Consider the following 20,934-nt stretch of genomic DNA (forward strand, 5'->3'; position numbering starts at 1 on the left):
TATAAAGTTCTTTCATGTCAGCTACACATTTACCTTAAGATCTTCATCAATATTAGGGACAGAGGTAAACATCTAGGAAACTAGACTAACCTTGATGTATGTGTATTGGGAAAATATCTGAAGACAAACTGGGAGATCTGGACCTTTTTACATTTCCATAAGATGATACGGAGTGCCCTACAGAAGCAGCTAAGGTTATAGCCACACAAGGCCAACATAGGGCATCACACATGCAGCTGGGGAATTATTTTTACACAAAGCCTATCTGTCTGTGTCACATTTCTAATGAACTTTTAATCACAGTACCCAGATGTAATGCATTTATAGAAATGCTTATGCATCAGAAATAAAAACCTGGAAAAGGAATCTAATTACGGAAAAGAGAGATGTGGATTTTTTTTTTTTTTTTGGGGGGGGGGGGAGGGGAAGGATAAGTTTAGATGACTCGCTATTAGTGAATAAAAATGCGTTTTCAAGGTATGACTGATATAATTCCATAGGTTGGATAGATGTCGCATGTCCAGGAACATGTAGCATAAAATACCAGGACCTACTGAGCTGATTTTTCCTTGTATTACTCTCCTATGATTATAATTCCCTCCTTTGTTGAATCATGTGTAGAAAATGAGAGTAGGATACTATAGGGAGGATTTGTTTATATATATTTTGAGTTACATACATAAAAATACATTTTAAGGCAAATATAAGAGGAAGGTTTGAAATTATTTCTGTAAGTTTTTATTGATCCAAGATCTCGGAAATATGTTACCTATTTACAATTTAGACACATACAGCTCGATAATAAAAATATGAAAGTACAGGAAAACATGGACAAACTAGAAACTTAAAGCCAACACCTCCCCTGTAGTGTAGGGACAGTTGTTTCACTTTGCAAAAATCATCCCCAGTATAAAATTGCTGATTTTACAAGATATTCAGCAATGTCTTTCAAAACACAGAAAATTACCAGAGAGGCCCACAAGCTCACTGAACACATTAATTAGTGATAGTGCCTTACTGTTGCTAAAATAGGAAACAAAAGTCAAAAATATGAAATATTTTTCAGTTTCAGAAAATATATATATGGTTATAAGTATTTCATGTGCAAAACTGTCAGGATTCCTTTTTTTTTTTCTCACATGTTATGGGTTGCTAATAATTAAAAAGAATATTGAGTACCTCTATAACACCCCCACCAAATTGGATTAATTTTTATTTTTTATTCTAAAACGTGATTTTGAGAAAGAATCATGATAAGCATGGGCATAACCACACACAGTCAGAAAGCAAGAAAGCAGGCTACTTGATGTTTTCCAGCCTTCTCTGGGAGACCTTCACAGCAATATTTCTCCTCTTGCACTCTGCAGCAGATGCTCATAGCAGATCCAGAACCGCTGATCTTGGGAAGCCTGAGCACTTTGCTCAGCCACTGTGATCTGCAAAAGCTACTGCTGCTGAGTCCGTAAATTATTTCTGTCTCCTCTGGCTCTGCTGGCCATCTGCAATCTCTCTTGACCTGTCTGGGTAGGCTGAGGCTGTTGGAAACCTCTGAGAAGTCATGCATGGCAGAATTTAAAGCTCTATAAGACTTAAAAAGAAGTTTTTTCCTTCAGCCACACTGATTCAAATGAAGAAGCTTATAAACTCAATTAAACATCAGTACAAGTTTATAAAATCCCTGGGACTTGTTCAACTTTTTTTTTTTTTTCAAATAGTAGTTCAAATTTTCAATAAAATATTATTTTACTTTGGAGGTCATTTAAGACTACTGAAATGTGAAATTTCCAGAATTACCTTATTTTGAAGCATTATTTTATGACAAAAGGTTAGACACTTTGCAAAATATTTGTCTCAATTTTTAATACTTTTTATTTCAGAATTGTTCTCTCTAATTAACTTCATAATCTAATAAATTACATCTCCCTGGACATGCACTAGATTTCAGTTTAAATGAGCTCTTTAAGAGAAGTAGAGAAGTGGTAAATATAAAGGTAGTAGTGACCTTTAGCTAATAGAACTTTGCAATATGGTGATTCTTCCATTAAAAAACAGCAGGATAAACACACTCCTACACAAGTGCAGGTCGGGATGACAACCTCTGAAGGCAGCGGCATTACATTGGCATAAAAATGCTGCAAGCAGAATCAGATCACCATTTTCCTCCTACCTAGGAATTCATACAGTGACTTCAGCATCTCGGCAGTCACCATAATTTCTGCTGTTCTTGCTATGCATTATAGAAACTGTCACTTTTTATATTTATGGTATCTTTTACAGCTTGGGTTAAAGAACACTTAAAGCACCTTTCAATGTTTGATATAGCTTTACTCTAGATGAATAGAAATGAGTCTCCATTATTAATTTAGACCTACACTACTTTTCAAACTAGTAGTCTCAGGGAATTTTCCTGGAATTACCTGTATTAGTAAGAACTTCTTATATGACAGATACTTTGAAGGACTGGGTTCTAATCAGAAAAGGGAAACAATAAATAATTAAAAACTGTGTAGACTACAATAGTTAAAACTTCAGTGTTGACTGTATGATTCACAAGGCTGCAATATATTTACTAGTACTTTAATGAATATCTGACCAATCGGTTTGGTTTTACTTTCCTGGGAAACTCTGTATAGAAACAAAACAAAACAAAAGAAACCATGCTAAGTTACTACTACTATTGTCTACTATTTTGAATTTTGATATTGTCGAGTTTGGTTTTTCCCTGAAAAATCTTTAATATAAGGAAAATTGCCAAGCTACGGGCAACCAGGACAAAAAATATATACTTCTGAATATATATGGATTTACTTGCATCTCATTCTAATTTGAAATCTGACACATTTTCATTTTGTTTGTCACAGAAGCATGTGAAAAGTAAACACTGCACGTAAGCAAAGCATCAACTGAACAAGTGACCTTCCCCTAAGGCACTGCACATAAGAGACTACTCCATCCTACCTCTCATTTCCCTAGTTGAGACAAAATCATCATTCTTTTACTTGTCATTATTTAAATCAGGCCCAATAATGTCATTTGCAATCAACACTCACTGTCAGGAGGCAAATGTAAATGGCTTACCTTGCAGTATAACAGTATCATCCACTTCAGCATGCCTTGCTCCTACAGTACACATCTGGAACCAATGCACACTCACAGTCATCAGCTGCCGTTCACAAATCACTTGTTTATTGATCACTACACTTATCGCTCTTCATTGACTGAACCTCATTTCACAGTACTGCTCTCCTGCTGCTTCAGCAAATTCTCAGCCTTCTATTGCAATGAGAATTCACACATAAACCAAGGCAGTGATCCTTTAGACTGGTTATTTCTTGCTATATTGAACTTTTTGAAGTGATCTGCATTTATTAAAGAAAAATAACAACATCAACAACAAAATCGTCGGCCTACATGTGTTCTAGTTTCAAACTCTTTACCCAGGAACAGGTAACAAGGAGGGTTGTTTTTCTCCTTGTACTGCAGTATGACTTCTATCTCTGCTATTTTAAAATGGGCACTTTTTTTCAGACCTGAAGAATTCAAAGATCTATGAAACATAAATAACTAACCATTGAGAAGGCAATTGTTTTCTTTAGGAAAAAAATTGACTACCAACCACTAGCAAAAATACAAGGACTTTTTTTGTAATGCCGTCTACAGAAAAAGACACTTGGTTCCGTCCTTCCAACTAACTTCAACCCTTGCATATGACAAATTTCAAAAACGACAGGAAAGTTCAATTCAATATATGTATTTATGTATATATAAACGATATATACATACAAATATGTAAATATATTTTAGGTTTCTTAAATGAGTTATCAATAGGGTCATTTGAGACATATCATTTTGCATTAAAAACACTGGAAATTTTCCTGCAAAGCAAAAAATGACATTTTTCACAAGCAAAGCAGCAATATGTTTTCAGCTTTTCTCACCCCAATTGAAATTTAATGAGAAAGAAGAGTGAAGACCTCTGTGTCCTCTAGCACAAGCAACACTAAGTCACTTTTCAAATTTTATACTGTACAAGAATGTGTTCACATTACAGCTCATAAGTACAGCTAGCACATACACAGCAATATCACAATTACCTAACAACAGTTTAAGTTCAACATTGTCACGGGTTTAAGACAAAGCAGCTATAACTCACTCCCGTTGCCACGTCACCCTTTCAGCCATCAAAAGAGACATCAGAAGGCTGGTGGATTTTCTGACAATAAACCTACCAGAAGCATGAGTACCGCTCCCACCCTCCTGGCAATGTATGAAGCAAAGGAAAGCAACCGGAAGCCTAGATAAAAGTTTCACAGTGCTACAGTATTGTCACACCCATGAATAGGTATTTCTTCCCCGATAGAGCATTTTGTCAAGAAATGCATTAGTAATGAGAAGTGATGACCCAAGATCATTTTGTCCTACCTGCAGGTGTCTTTCCCTCACACAAGAAATTAAAAATAATAATAATAGTAACAATACACATCAATAACTCAGCAACCTTGACAAAATTAATGATCATACATGATGCAGAAGACAACAGCACAAAACCAAGCTACTCTATCTGTGAGCTTTCATCTCACAATGACTTTGTAGAGTTGCTCCTTCAAATCTGAACATTTATCCTCAGCTAATTTGCAGAAGTAGAAAGAAAGGAAAGAAGTAGAGGATCTTGGAGGCAGCCACTTAATAATATTACCCACCTCCATAACTACTCACATTTCTTTCTAAGCCAGCAGACAAGGCCTTTCAGTCTTGACCACATGCAACAAGAACCCACTCTACAAATGTTTCATCAATGCAAAGAAAAAAATAACATCAAATTGAGAAAACCCCTCTTGCTATTACAGATGTTAGCTTGATAAGGTTAAGTGTACGTTTTAATTATAATAACTTTAAGTTGTGGGATATTCACAATTCTTAGAACTATTCTTAGAACTAACTACACTTCAGGATTACAGCAATGAAAAATGGAAAGAAGAGCATGATAAAATTGACTTTTAGGGAACTCTTTAAGTCAAACCTTGTTTTCTTTTCAGACTTATGGGCTTTCTCCCTACAGATACTCAGTTTATCTCAAAGTTCTTCTTTATGAGTGACTCTGCATTAAACTCAGCCAGAACATACATTACAAGCATAACATCTTTGGCTATGCAGCACACCAAAGCTCACTAGTTTCTCACGTCTCTTTCCACATTCACTTTCATCTTTTTTTTTTTTTTTTTTACAATCTACTTTTATATTAGTTTCCACTGAACTGATTTGTTTGTTCTAACACAGTGTTGCTAATCACTTGTATAAGCTTCCTCAAAATATCCCAAAGATAGCTTAATTCCTGGAGCACTTATATTCCATCTGAAAAGACTTGTCCTCTTAGTTTCTTGTATCAAACATCCACATCTGGAGCTGACCACTTACATTAAGATTCAGAATGGTTCCGTCCCCTTGTGCTCCCAAATTACTCCAACAGCCCAAACTGCTTCCATGTAGTAAGATACAACCCCCCTGTGCAGAGTTGAATCATCCCACAGAACAAATATTTTCTTTAAAGAGGAATAATCGTATTGAGAAACATTCATAACTTGTTAAATACTGTATCAGCATAAAAGGCAAAGTTTAGAAACAGAAAAAAGAACATTGAATCTAGAATTATATTATCATGAAGCCTGAAGATCTCTCATTGCCATTACAAAAAGCTTTTTCCCAAAGTATACTGAAGGAAATGTACCTCAGAGAGAGAGCTGGAGAGAGCACCTACAGAGACACAACATAAACAAAACCTTTCTGAACACACAAACATAGCAGGAGTCTTTTCGAATTAAATTCATTTTTATAATATAAGATTAGATGTGTAACATATTACTAACTTCCCTTCCAGCCACCTTCAGCTCTGCTTCTCTTCCTTTTCTACCCAACTTTATTTTTCAGAGATCACTGTATTTTTAAGAAAAAAAAGACAAATAACTTTTTTTTCATTTGAATGACAGAGTATTTTTGTTATCATGATACTATGCCTAGCAAGAAAAGAAGCTCAACGGTATATTTCATAGCTTTCTGTTCCCTTTTTGTTTGCTATTTAAAGGGTATGTATTAAGTATTTTCCATCACTTGGGAATTCATAAGTAAAAGATGCCATGAGTATACCAGACAAATGACAAGTAAACCCATCATTATGGCAAGTGTTTTGTATCCAAGAAGGGCAACACATCCTAGAAATGTCCCCAAACACAAAAGATATATGTTTAGATAGGGGTTAGTGTCTTAATTTTATATAACGTATTTTAGTAACTGAATAAGCAACAGCAGAAAATTCTTCTGTCTGAAAAGATGACTTACCCTTCAGTTTCAGTAGTCATCCCCAAGAAACTGCTGGATAATTGCTATGATTAGCATTATTTAGCATGGTGTGTATATATGCTGAAATGGATTCTTGAGGCCATTATTTAAGTTTTGACAGAATAGTTGTAGTTTTTGTACTATTTGTTTCTAAAGGGATAAGATTTTCAAAATGTTGCCTAAATTGAGTCTAAAAACACAGAGACTGCAATTTGTAAGTTCTCTTTTATTGTTTTAGTCTAATGTGCATGGGTATTACTCTTAATTTCTTAAAAAGCATTCACTATACAAATTAAAAAAAAAATCATAAAAACTTTTTACATTTGCACGTTTCCCTTATGTTATATGGATTTTTTGAAATATTACATTGTATTTGGCCATTTTGTGGTGTAAAATTTTGAGGCATCATAAATGTGAAATTATTAGATTAAGACACTTATTCAAATATATTCACCAGATAACAATACAGCATCTCTTCTAAATATGTTAAAGAGATTTGGAATACGTTTATTGATACTCTACCATGTGCTAAGTATTGCTGGAATAGTATTTTATTCTTTAATTTTATTGATGTATTAGCTAATACTCATTCTTTGAACATGTAACATTCTCCAGAACAGATGAGTACTGTTACCAGAATAGTGTGGGACAGACTGTTGTAGCCTGCAGGTAGATATTTTTTAAATGCCTCAAAAGATGCTTCACACAACTGAGAGACTATTTGTAGATGAACAACAGAGAGAGTATAGTTATTTCAGAGGAAATATTTTTCCATGAGAAATATGGACAAAAGTTATATAGTTATTCTTTACTCATCTGTTTATTGCTTTTACACCACCTTTCTGGTTTTTTTTTTGTTACAGTGAATAAACACAGGAAAGTGTTGTATCTTCTGTTTTGAATGCACTTGACCCTATTCTGAATTCTTACCACCTGCCTCTGAATTGAGCTGAGGGACTACTGTCCCTTTCCTGTACAACTGCAGAAAAAAAAAAAAAAAATATATATATATATATATATATATATATATATATGAAGAACTTCACAGGCACCAGAGCTAAGATCAGGATTTCATTGGCTCAGGTAATCCTAACAAAGAAGGTCGTGCTCCTACCATCAAAAAACTGAAAGTGCTACCGGAACAAAGAGGTGGCTAGCCATGTAAAAGGACTAGCAATGTGTTATGCCCATGCACTTACCTGCCATGCACCATTCCACCCCAGGGCACACAGCTAAGAGCAAATGGGTTTGAAGATTAATATTCCCTTACCTCCTTTCAGTCATTTCCATGCTACACTAAAGTCAGCTTAAAATTTTGTCACTATCGTTTACCAGAAAACAAGCCAACACCATCCCCAATGCACAACCCCTCTTCCTAGTAATAACTACACAATCAGGAGTTTCCCCTAACATGTTCATTTAATTTTGGCAGTCAATATAAAGTTATTTTTATAAATGATTGCTTATTGTTTCTTCTATAATGAAGAATTTTAATTAGGCTTATCTTAATTGTATTGGTATGCAGCATTTCCAGCATGTGTTGTCTGAACTATTCATAAATCAACACCACCATTATGCTTAGCACCATCTTCTACAGAAATAGAAATTTTTGCTCCTAGAGATACTGTTTCAAACACGGTTACTTTACAGAAGAGGATAGGGTGCTGGTTTCCCAGAACTGGCATGAAGTCAAAATCTCTTGGGGAAGGGTGAGAGGAGAGGGAAAAAGAGAGAGAAAGATGGATTTATATCAACACTGACTAGGAAGCAAATGTATCAGATTTATTTATTTATTTTTAAACAGAAATACAGGTCAGAAACAAGGACTGAGATGCAGGGTGCTCTTCGAAAAGCTCACCCTCTCTCCAAGTTTTTTTAGTTCTTCATCTAGAATTCAGCAATCAAATTTTACTGGATATGTGAATGTCTCCAAATTTTGGGGAAAACATCAGAACACCAACCATCTTCAGAAGTTCAAACTCAGGAGAGTTAGATTTATGTGGCTCCAGTATACATCTAGCTTTAATTTCTATGGGTTCATATCTTCAAAGTTTTGATTTGATTTACAAATTCTTTCCAAATTAAAAAACAAACAAAGAATCAAACAAACAAAAAAAAAGACAACAGGGAACGCATAAGAATATTAGTTCAGGTTCACAAACCTTAGTGAACTTTGGATGTACTTGTTTCATATTGAAACAACTGTCTTGCTTTACCATTTCATTACAGAAGTCTTAAATGATTTTGCTCTGAATGAATCAAGAAATTTCATTAAAATATATTAACTCTATAAGAGGCTGAAAAAAAGGATCAAAAGAAATGTAAATCATATTATTCAAATTTTATAGACAACCAATATATCCAAGTAAACAACCGTTCTTCAACATCATCACTTAGCAATCACAACACTCCTATGCATCTTACTGAACAAAGAGTGTTCTAACAGGAAGTTCCAATGACAGACATTTAATCCTCTGCCTTGGCATTACAGATTTAAATATTGCAAACTCTAAGAGGACGTTTACCACTAATAATTCAACTGTATGTTACCAATCTTCGAAACATAAATGTGATATGAGTTTCCCTGTTGCCTTGCAACCAAGAGTTTGGTTGGTTGCTCCCATTCCTCAGATTCCTTTTTATTCTTTCAGTAGAAAATAAGGGTCAGCTGAGACAGAGGTCTGGGTTGCTTTGTTCATCCTTCTTACTGCTCTTCCTCTTTTTGTGTGGATTTGAAGTGATATTAAAATGACCCATAGAGTACAATATTAGTCATCCTGCCATAAAACACATTCAAATAAGGGGTATAATGTTTATATTAGCACAATATTTTCTGCAGTATACTGCACTACATACCTTTCTGGAAAAATCAGTGATTGTATATAACATTCAATGAAAGACCCACTCTACTGTAAAACAGCAATTTGTCTTCAATTTTCCACTTAGTAATTCAAAAACTCTTTTGAATGCCAACTATTGGCAATTTTTTGCTGGCTACAACTTGGTCAGAATAATAAAAAAAAGTCATTATCATGTTAATAACTTGGTCTTTCGAAGGGGTAGTTATTTGATCCTCTATCAGAAAAAGAAACTTCCTTTTCATCCCTATTCTTAATTGTAAAGTGATTATAATTTATTACAATTTCCTAGTTTCCTTCATTTCAATTTGTACAGAAGGATTTCTTAACGACCAGAGTGCAGTCCCATCATAGTTCCAATGCAGCTCACTGAGAAATGTTCACATCCATTAAGATGTGAAAAAGAAAGACAAGAACTTACACATAAAGATAAGAAAAATGGAGTCTCTAAATCAAAACTGCAAAAGGACAATGTGAGCAAAAAGTGGTTGCCTGTATTAAAAATACTGAGAATAGCTTTCTACACTTCAATATATGTTATAATCAAAGCAGTTTATACATTGAATTTCATACTGATTCCAAAAAGGAATGAAGTAAAGAAAACTACTAATTGTGACTTACAGGCCCTTTTAAAATTCTAAATCCCCAAACAAATAAGAACTTCCAAAAAATGGAATATCTCAAGCCTTTTTTAATCTTTGCAGGGCTTAAGATGCAAAAAGGAAAAAAGTTATGTCCACTTCTTTACATAAAACAGATATTGCTCATATACTCACTCTCACACATGCCACTTTTCAATAATTGACCTATTTTGCATGGAAGAACAACAGGGGGAAACCTAGGAATAACCTAACATGCTTTGCAAGATGAATTTCAAATGCCCTTCCTACAGCATGATATTCTGAAGACAGACTTTGTGAACAGAGCTTGGCTGAAGACCATTTTTTCAGCAGACTATGAAATCTATGATGGGACAGGGCTTTGTAAAACAGGTCTGAAGCACGCAATCACTTCTAGCTGCCTAAAGCAGCCAGTCCAAACATAGCAAGAAAAATTTGCAGGTACGCAGCGCAGAAGTGCCCAGACCAGCTTACATACTGATACTAGACTGTTTATAGCACTTCTATCACTTAATACAATTCCTAGTAGATTCAGTGTTCAGATGTGGAGATGAGCCAAGCTACCATTTTTCCATGGAAGACCTTGGCCACATCCCTGCACCAACAAACAAGGAAGAGAAAGGGAATAAATAGACCTGTGGGTAGTTATCCATAATGATAAGCATTGCTATCACATAGGAGGCACAATTAAGTTTAAATCAGCCTCAGTCTATACTTATACAGTGAAAACAGAATTAGTAAAGCTCATAACACTACAACAGTCTAGTGTCTGTGTCTTGATTTGAGAACTCCTTGTTAACAAGAGCACAAAAAATGTTTCTTCACTCATTGATTACAAAAGCATTTTTAAAGGCTGAGCTGTTCCAATAAAAATCTAAATTAAATTAACTCTATCACCAATACCAGTTCCTTTAACAATTAAAATAAAAATACAAGGACATAAACTGTGATTCCAATTAATTTCTCTTCTATTACATCCACTAACACTGGAGAAAAAATATTGTGATGTATTCATGACATATATTCAGTCAAATAATATATAATATTAGGATAGCATTATTAAAGACAATTGTCTGTTTGTAATGAAGTTCTAGAGCAGTAAAAAATAAAAACATGTCAGAAACCTAGAAAAAGGCAAATACAGCCTGTTTATAAAATCTAGAAGGCTGAAAGAGAAGAAAAACTAAAGAGCTACAAATGAGCTAGTTTAATTTCAATTTGCATAAAAATACTGGAGCAAGAAATTAAACTTTGCACCTAAGGGAATTGAGAAATAGCCAACATTAAAGTGTCAAAAAACATCATGTCAAAACAACCTTAATTCCTCTTTTGGCAGTGTAAAATGCCTTACAGACTCTAACTCTTGAGTTCAAGAAGTTTTTTGACACTGTTTTCCTTTATTTTCCCCAGGGAAGTTTGTAGGAAAAAAAAAAAAAAAAAAAGAATTTCAATGAAATATCTATGAAATAAATGTTAAGGTTATGAGAATACAGTAACTAAGTTGTAACTTCCAATGATTTTACCAAAGATGTTTTGGCAGGCCCTGTTGGGATGTGTTCTCTGCCCACTAATATTCATGAGTTTCATTAAGAACTAGATGATAGAATGTAGTAAATACATATTAAACTGGCAGATGATATCAAGCAGGAAGAGATAGAAAGCACATCAGAGGCCAAGATTAAATTCAAAATTAAATTGTCAAGGTGGAGAAAAGCCCTGTTAAGAAGATCCCATAAGACAGGAATAGAAATAATCACCTACACAAATACAAAATGGGAAAAACAGGTGAGACTGCAGTTTTAGAGTAAAGGACATGAACGCTAGAATAGATCACAAAATAAACACATAACTAGCACAATAAATGAATGGTATTGTCTGAAAGATGATCATTCTAAGATGACAGACTAAACTATAGTCAAGTAAGATTTGTATTTTTTATTTTTTATTTTTTGCTTGTTACAAAAGAGTATTTTCCCCTTCTCTGGTCAGTGAATATATCTCCAGGATGATATTTTTCTTCTATTTCTGTTCCAGCTGAGGGTCACTTAGGTCTCCTTTCTTCATATTTCTGTCAAATATAACTAGAACTAGATTGTATCTATATCTATATCCTGAATGCACAGGCACTTACAAATACTTCCAGCCATACTATTAGAACAGTGCTTTCATTCTCTTGAACTGCCTCACAAATTTATCTCCCTTTTATCTTGGTGTTCAGTCACTCAACAGATGTATACTTTTCAATCAAAATATCCTTCTTTTTTATAAGTAATTTACAAAAATTACATTTTTGTAAGCAGTACACCTACCATTGCACCAAAAACAGAATCTGGAAAAACATTATGCATTTACAGACTGCATGAAAGCAAAATCTCTTATCTCTCATATTCAACTTAAAAGTGTAAGATTGAAATAAATTCCTAAATAAATCTGACAGTGATGGTTTTATTTATATATTTAAAATGCTACAACAAAACCATAGGATATTGCTGATTACTGCAGAAGAGGTATTTCTTAAATTATTCTTTTTTTTTCCAAGGGTTTGCCCCAGCAAGAAAGCCTCACCACCATTCTGTATCTTAATAGCCTATGCTTTCTCCACAGCTGGGTATAAAAATTATACACAGACAGTCAGCACTGATAAAGACATTGTCATGCTGAGGCTTCACACTTTCCAAATCCAGCAGCAGGATGGGCTAAAAAGCAGTAGGGGAAGAAAAAAAAAATGCAAAATGTGAGAGTGATATGTACTGTGGGCTGCTGTGTATCAGCCATAGATGATTCCTTTTATCTGCTGTATGTTGACCTAAAGAATAAGTGGTACCACACTATCCAGGTGAGAAGCACCAGGTTTGAATTATACAAAAGGACATGAAAGTGTGAGCATGTGAATATGCTTGAATTTAATCATGTTTGAGTGCTGTATTTGAAAGTTAAAGTCTGTCCCAATGAAGCTCCAATGAATCCAAAGCAGAAGCAAGAATAACAACTCTGGGGTACTACAGAGTTGACACCCATCAGCTTTTTGTTATTCCTTTTTTAATGACTGTCATACCACACCCTTTTTTTTTACCCTCTTACTCTCCAACATTTGTCCATATTTTGAAAGATGATACCTTGAAACTACTCCTGGTAATGGAGGCAGATATGCAACTTTTGCATGTAAGAAAAAAAAGCCCACTTTGTTACTGCTTTTGCTTCCTGTATGGAACAGTACTAAGTCTGGAAGAATAGGCTTCTGATGAAGAGGTAGTACAAACCTGAATTGCTTTTGATTATCTCAAAAATAATTGGTAAGAACTATCTCTCTTGCACATTGATCATACTTTTTGCTTCAATCTTTTTAGCTCACTTTGAGGTCCATTAGATCATTCTCTATGGGAAGTGGACAGAGCTATCATTGATCTGGTAATTTAAAGGGATCCCATCATACAGCTCATTCAGCATCATTCATATAAATACAACAGAAACACAGTGTTCCCAAAATGACTTAAAGGATTAAAGCTCAACCTCTGACAGCTAGACAGCTCCTTCAAATTTTATTCTTCTTAGAACAATTTCGGCCTTTTTACCCACATGTCATCACTATTCATTGATCTATGCTTAACAAAATCTGATTTTCTTGTTACCTGTCAATTCCAGATTTAGATTTATATGATACATTCCGTAAGAAATTTTGTCAAATATCCCTTGAGATCTTCACAATACACTGTAAGGTATCAAAATATGTACAAACGTTATAATTTGTGATGTCAAGCATTTTTCTGCACTTATCTAGGCTTCTTTATGCATAATTGTAATAATGCAGAAAGTCTGCACATTTTTCAATAAATTCTTGATAATACTGTCAAACAATGCTGTTCCAACATACACACAAAACACTTTGAAACAAAAAACAAAGTAGAAGTCAGTTGGTTAACCGACAATCTAGCAAAATAACCTGAGACAGAGCTACAAAGTATAGTGGGAACCAAGTTTATGAATGGTGTATCAAGCATACCTCAGAAGAGGGGCAGGCATCTTACAAGAAAAAAAAAACAAACTTATTTCCACCGCAAGGCACAGCAAAGCTGAGGAAAAATAAATAAATAAATAAATAAATAGAAGTGAAATATAAGAGCAAGGTAAGTGGAAACAGGTGAATAAATAGGGGAGCACAAAGCAAACCTGGAAGAGAAAGCTCAGGGAGACCTAATCAACGTGTATAAATGGGTGGAAGGGGAGAAGCCCTTTTGAACTCAGGCTTCCCATGATTATGTGAGTTGCAGACCATTTTGCAAGTGTGATTATGATTATCAGGACTCAAATCAATGAAACTGAAATGTGTATGGTGTTTCAAATCAATGTGTTTCTCTCCCACTCTTTATGAAGGGTCTGCACAGAGAAAGGACTCTATGCAGACCTTCAAACTTCAAAACTAAGAAATTCAAAAAAAAAAAGTAAGCTATTTTGGAGCTGGAACAAAATGTACTTTCAAACCTGCTTTTAGACACTGGTACATTTTAATAAATCACATTACTTTGCAGAAGACCTATGGAATACAAAAAGTGCTTATTTTACAGATAGATACAGTAATTCTAAGTATCCTGGCCATTAAAAAGAATCCACTTGCAATGACATTTTTGTTGGAAAGTTGAGTAAGTTTTAGGTAGACAGATATTTTTCAACGTGAATGACAAACAACTGTGGAGTGCAATTCCTGTCAAAATGTTTCTCTGAGCAGCTAGATCAGTTTAAATTAAAATGCTTGAAGTATTAATCCTCATCAGATTACTCAAAAGTGTTAACTGAAAATATTTAATTTGGCCTTATTTTACATTTGCGCTTTATATTTGTTTTCTTAAATAAAAGCTAATATTGATTGGTTTGTATTGACCAAAACATTGGCTTGCAGCTAAATAAAGCTATTGTATTAAATCTAGAATTTCTTTTTTGTTATGAGCATGCAATATATCTATCCTTTTTCCTCAGAAAGAATATAATATTCTATACCCAGTTAGATTCTCGGTTTGAAAGTATTATATTACAAAATGCTGAATATTGCAATTTTCTCATTAGAGGAATAATATGACTGCTGTCACCCACCATTTCTAATGAAAGTAAATATAATGGCAAAATATAGAAAATAATTAACTTTATTCAATAACTTTAAATGCAATAGACAAACAAAACAGGCTTATTTAGCATTAAGTAAAAATAGATTTGATGGCTAAAGGTAATCAGTTCTATGACCTTCAAGATCTGGTAAAATTGATCTTCAAACATACCTATGCCTTTCTTTTCCCAACTCCTAAAGGGGCACTTTAAAATAAATAAATAAATAAGAAGAAGAAGAAAAAGGTTGAGCACAACAAATCATGAACAGAAGTAGCTGAATAAATGGAATAGAAGAAAACGAGCTCTCCAACACAACCACCCAACTGACTGTCACCAAGCTAACTCGGTGTTTTTAACAGTTTCCTGGCTTTGCTTGGGTGGTGACTGGGAAAAAGTTAGTTACTAGTTAACAACTTTATAGTTGAATAGAAGCTTTCATAATTCTTAACTAGCTTAATTTAAATGTCCATTTACATTTTGAAAATCTGCTTTTTACTTTCTCATTGTTGTTCATACACTGAAGTATCTGGTGTCTGACCATCATTTCCTCAGAAATGCACAAAGCCAAGATCAGGAAAAAGAAGAAGAACCAGTAATTTTATTCTTACTAAGATCTCTACACAAACTAACGGATTGCATGAATATAGGTCCAGAAGTTAAATGCTTTTTATCCAAATATACAAAGCTGTTCTTCCCATAACTCCTAATTCTTCAAAACACACAACTTCTTGATATTTCTGTCCATTTTCAAAAATAATACTAATCCTACTTTAGGTTTCTTTCTGTCATGTATTGATTAGAAATCAGTAGTCATTATTAACATCATTAGTCATTTGCTGACTACCAGAGCCAGCCAAAGTGCCCAAGTTCATTGTTTGGATCTGCTACTTCCACTCACAAGTACAACAAAACAGACCAATACAGAATATATATATATATTGTATTGTATTATATATATATATATTATATGTGTATATATATATATATATATATTGTATACAGAATATGTATATCTTTTTATATCTTTTTTCTTCATTGATTACAAAAGAATTGTTATCTGCAATATATTTGTCCTGGTTTCAGTTAGAACAGAGTTAATTTTCTTCCTAGTAGCTGGTAGAATGCTATGTTTTGGCTTAGGATGAGAAGAGTGCTGATAACACCCCGATGTTTTCATTGTTGCAGAGCAGTGATTATACCAAGCCAAGGACATCTCAGCTTCTTGATCTGTCCTGCCAACGGGCAGGCTGGGGGTGCAGTAAGAGCTGGGAGGGGACAGACCCAGGACAGGTGACCCAAACTAGCCAAAGGGGTATTCCATACCATCTGACGTCATGCTAAACAATAGATAGGGGTGGCTAGCCGGAGGAGGGGGCCGGACTGCTCGGGGTTAGGCTGGGCATCGGTCAGCGGGTGGTGAGCAATTGCATTGTGCATCACTTGTTTGTACATATTATTAGTAGTAGTACTATTATTATTATTATTATTGTTATTATTATTTTCCTGTCTTATTAAACTGTCTTTATCTCAACTCACAGGCTTCACTTTCCACTTCTCTCCCCCGTCCCAGAGAGGGAGGGGGGAGGGTGAGCAAATGGCTGCGTGGTGTTTAGCTGCCGGCTGGGTTAAACCACGACATATTTCTAAAATTTCCCATATTATCTTAGAGGCAAAATGATAATAATAATAAAGTACCTGCAAGATAAGTAAATGGAAACTCTCCAAATGTTCACTAGTATGTTATTTCCTATTTCTGCATAGAATATTCATCTCTACTTACTGAACAACATATTCAGTCTGAACAGTTGACCTAAAGGATTTCTTACAGGAGATAAGCATCAAAAACTGTTCCAAGTATCTTTATTTTATATAAAGCACTGAATACAGCATTAAAAGAGCCAACGTTGGTCACACCCCTCTAGCATTAGGGAAAGAAGCAAATAATTGGTTTTGGATAACATCACAATAATCAGAATTGCAAAAGAGCCTGGAAGCAACTGTTACTTCATCCTCAGAGATTTACATTAAAGACAAGTTATCATCCCATTTTGTGTATTTTCAGTTGAAAAAAGTTTTGAAAAAGACAAATTATTTATGAATTCCCTGAGATCCATCAGTAAAAGTATTATGTGAAAACAGACAAGAAGTCTATTTGGATTTTGTTTTTTCCCCCCTTCCCCTTTTCAAGATAAATTATTAAGCAAATCCTGTCAATTTGGTAGACAAAAGTCATTGACACTCTGCAAGAGATTTGTCCATTAATACGCTCATGGTACACTGCTCTAGTATTATGCTCATACAAAACCAAACCAATTAAATTCTAACAATGAATATATCCAAGAATCAGACACAATTTTTCAAGACTCACTCTAATTGTTTCTGCACTTCTCTTAAGGGTTTGGGGAAGGTGGGGGAGGAGTACAGCAAGGTGGCTGCAACAGCTTCCAAGAATACCGTATGTAAGGCAGACTATGAATCTTTTTCCCTTTTTTTTGTCCAACAGCTCAAACTTTCTAACCCACAAAATATCAATATTCTATATGCAAACATTTTCAGACTATGTACAGGAGAACAACTGGAAGGATTACCTTGCATTGAGAACACCAAAACAGAACTTTGGGGTAAGCTACCATACTTTTAGTATGCAAAAAATCGGAAGATCTAAATTTAGGTCTAGTAAATAAAAACTGAATCACATCACACCTTGGTGAAAAATCATTAAAATTTAATTCTAGGATAAATTATTGAACATTATTGAAATTATTTTCTAATGGTCCTCTAGATTGATTATCTTCCCAATACATTTTTTTCTGAAAAAAAATAATAAAAATAAAACCTGCAAACTCAGAAATAAAGCATACCGAAAAGTAAGCTTACTATGACAAAGAGAATGCTAAAATAGGAAATAAAACTAATTTCCTTTTCCATTTATGAATTACAAAAATATATATCTGTATTTGAAAGTGCATCCTTCCTAAAAGCATTTTATCCCCCTTCACTTACACACAACTTGTGTGATGCACCTTGGTAATGTACATCTCAAAGTAGCCTACTGCCATACTGACTGAACAAACTGTTTATCCCAAAACACACTGGGGAGATAAGGGAAGCAGAAAATAAAATAGAGCCAATTTATTAAAACAGCTACACTACCTGTCTAAGCAACACAATAACATATTCAATTTGGTTGAATTTTCAATCCAGTTTTAAAATGCCCTTTATGCCCAAGCAGAATGTTTTATCCAGTTCTCTTCTCAACAAGAAGCTGCCAAGTTCAGTCATGCAACAGCCACAAATTACTGCTCTGAGGCGAAATCAACCTCACCAGAAAAGAAGAGTTGAAAGAGATAAATATTACTCCCTTATACAATGTGAATTCATTTTCTTATTTTAAGAACCTAGCTACAGAAATTGAAGTGATTTCTAATTTGGCACTTCTCTTCCTCTTCCTAATCCTATTTCAAATAATCATAATTTCAAAAATTTAGAATGATAATATCATTCTTCAGTGGTATACCGTGGCATACCGTGGAACCAGCACAGATATAAAGTACAGGTCCTTCAAAAGAACCTCATTTTTCTGCATCAAAATTTTCCAATAAAGGCAGCCAACACTTTCAGAAGAATATATAGCATATTTTTCATATATTAACACCATTCATAAAACAAACATACGAGCAAAAACAGAAGAAACAGTATTACTCCACAGCACTTCCTTCTCTTACTGCAGAGATTGCAAAGGATAGTAGGTGAAAGAGAGGAAAATAAGTGGGTATACATGAAAAAAAATAAGTTTAAATTATTTTATTTTATTATATACATACATTATATTATGCATTTTAACCTGTAAACATGTCTCTGTGCCTTACAGTTTCTTCCTTTGTCTAAGCTATGTATCGTCCATTACACAGAGAAGAAGAAAAAAATCTAATGTAGGTGGTATTGCTACATGAGAGGACTGAATATTTAACTCTCCTTTAAAGGAAATTAATCTTTGGAGATTCATTGTGTGGATATCTAGAAATCTATGCACCCTGAAATCTCATTTTTCCCCAATATTCACTGAAAAAGATACAGTTATTAAAAATTTTAATTAGTAGAGTATTCAGCTCTAAAATACAAGCTGGAGGAAACACAAACTACAGAGAACCATGTGTAGTGCCATGAATCTGCTTTGTCAGTTCTTAAGCAATGTACCAAATTATGTCAAATATGTGTCAGATTAAAGTTGCTATACCTTCCTTAGAATCTTCCTTTCTCCGCTGTCAAATTCTTATGTATTGCTTCGTGATAATAGCTCATAAAGAGCTTTAAATCTTTAAATCTCTTATCTAAATTTAAACAAAATCAAGAGTGTTACTTCTGAAACTTTCAGCAGAGAAGCCTTCCCTTCCCCCTCTATCAAAACTGGGGAAGATCATTCACGTGTAAACAAATACAATGTAAAATACAGAAATGGAAAAGCAAATTTTACTGAATATCCAATACTTAGATGATTCTAGTGTAAAAACCTGAATAACCTACCTGCCACTCACTCCCACAGAAACGTCAGGATAAATGATTTGTAAGAGCTAAAGGCATTACAAATGACAAAATGTATACAGAAGAGTGGTGGTGGGGGAAAAGAATCAGTGTGATCTTTAATACAATACAAAAATACAGAATTATGCATTACTCTGTAAGTACAGTGGAAGAACTGAATAATTTTATTTTCCATTCTTATTATATAAGTAGAATCTTAATAGTTTATGTCTGGAGTTATGAAAACAGTTACCTGGAATTTACAGAAGCCTTGAGAAACAGTGGTAAACTGGACTTTAGAGAAAGATAAAAACAAGAAAACCATGCATAGCACGGACTTCATAGCATGGATGAACACCTTTCCTGATTCTACAAGCTGCACATCGGAACTTACACACAAACAGGAAATTCCCAGAAGAGGCAGTAGCCAACTATGGTTTTCCAGAAATTATCATCTTTGCACCTTGGGATGGGAAGCACACTGAAGCTCAAGTCAACATGTCAGACAGTTGGTCCTACAAGCCAACTCTTCTCCTCCTTCACGTGGGGATTCCTGGTATGAAGACGTTCAAAAGCTACTGATCAATCATCAGTAACTTCCAAAATATATTCAATAAGTTATATTCAATAATTTTCAAAATAAATTGACAAGAAGTTATAACAAAACAAATACAGTGTCAGAATGAAGTGAATCATAGTTTTCTTCAGTATGTAACTGCCTGGAGCTTTCCAGCGATGCCCTTCAGCTTACCAGCATTTCAACATTAAAAGCAGCCAAGTCTGCAAGTGATCCAAATTACGTAAGCTAAACCACACCATACTATATGAATTTCTCAACAGATCCATACAAGAACTGGCAGATAACTGTGCTGACAAAGTTAATGTGGATAGAAATTACTACACCATCATTTTTTTGGATTATGAATCAACTGCTCACAAAATAAGAGAGTAACAGCATAAAATAGGAATTATAATTTCTAGTTAAGTTCACAGAATCACAGAATCTCTAGGTTGGAAGAGACCTCAAGATCATCGAGTCCAACCTCTGACCTAACGCTAACAGTCCCCACTAAACCATATCCCTAAGCTCTACATCTAAACGTCTTTTAAAGACTTCCAGGGATGGTGACTCCACCACCTCCCTGGACAGCCTGTTCCAGTGTCTAACAACCCTTTCAGTAAAGAAATTCTTCCTAACATCTAACCTAAAACTCCCCTGGCGCAACTTAAGCCCATTCCCCCTCGTCCTGTCACCAGTCACGTGGGAGAACAGGCCAACCCCCACCTCACTACAGCCTCCTCTAAGGTATCTGTAGAGAGCAATAAGGTCGCCCCTGAGCCTCCTCTTCTCCAATTTTGGGCCAAGTTCTCCAATTTAAAAACCATTTTCATAAATGATTGGCAAATCAGATTCTTCTTTCATTTAAAACAGTTCCTTCATCATGATATTCTTAGTTTTATGAAAGTATATGAGGACCAAAACCTCATTTTTATTTACTGCTGAA

At 34.6% G+C, this 20,934-nt stretch overlaps 1 protein-coding gene across 3 annotated transcripts in view; it reads right to left on the bottom strand.

Annotated features, from left to right (window-relative positions):
* ZNF385D (zinc finger protein 385D) overlaps positions 1 to 20,934 on the bottom strand; it is a 429,191-nt gene that overhangs the window by 355,312 nt on the left and 52,945 nt on the right. The gene's annotated exons all lie outside the window — the stretch shown is intronic.

The sequence above is a fragment of the Anas acuta genome, chromosome 2 (genome assembly GCF_963932015.1).
Source record: "Anas acuta chromosome 2, bAnaAcu1.1, whole genome shotgun sequence".
NCBI lineage: Eukaryota > Metazoa > Chordata > Aves > Anseriformes > Anatidae > Anas > Anas acuta.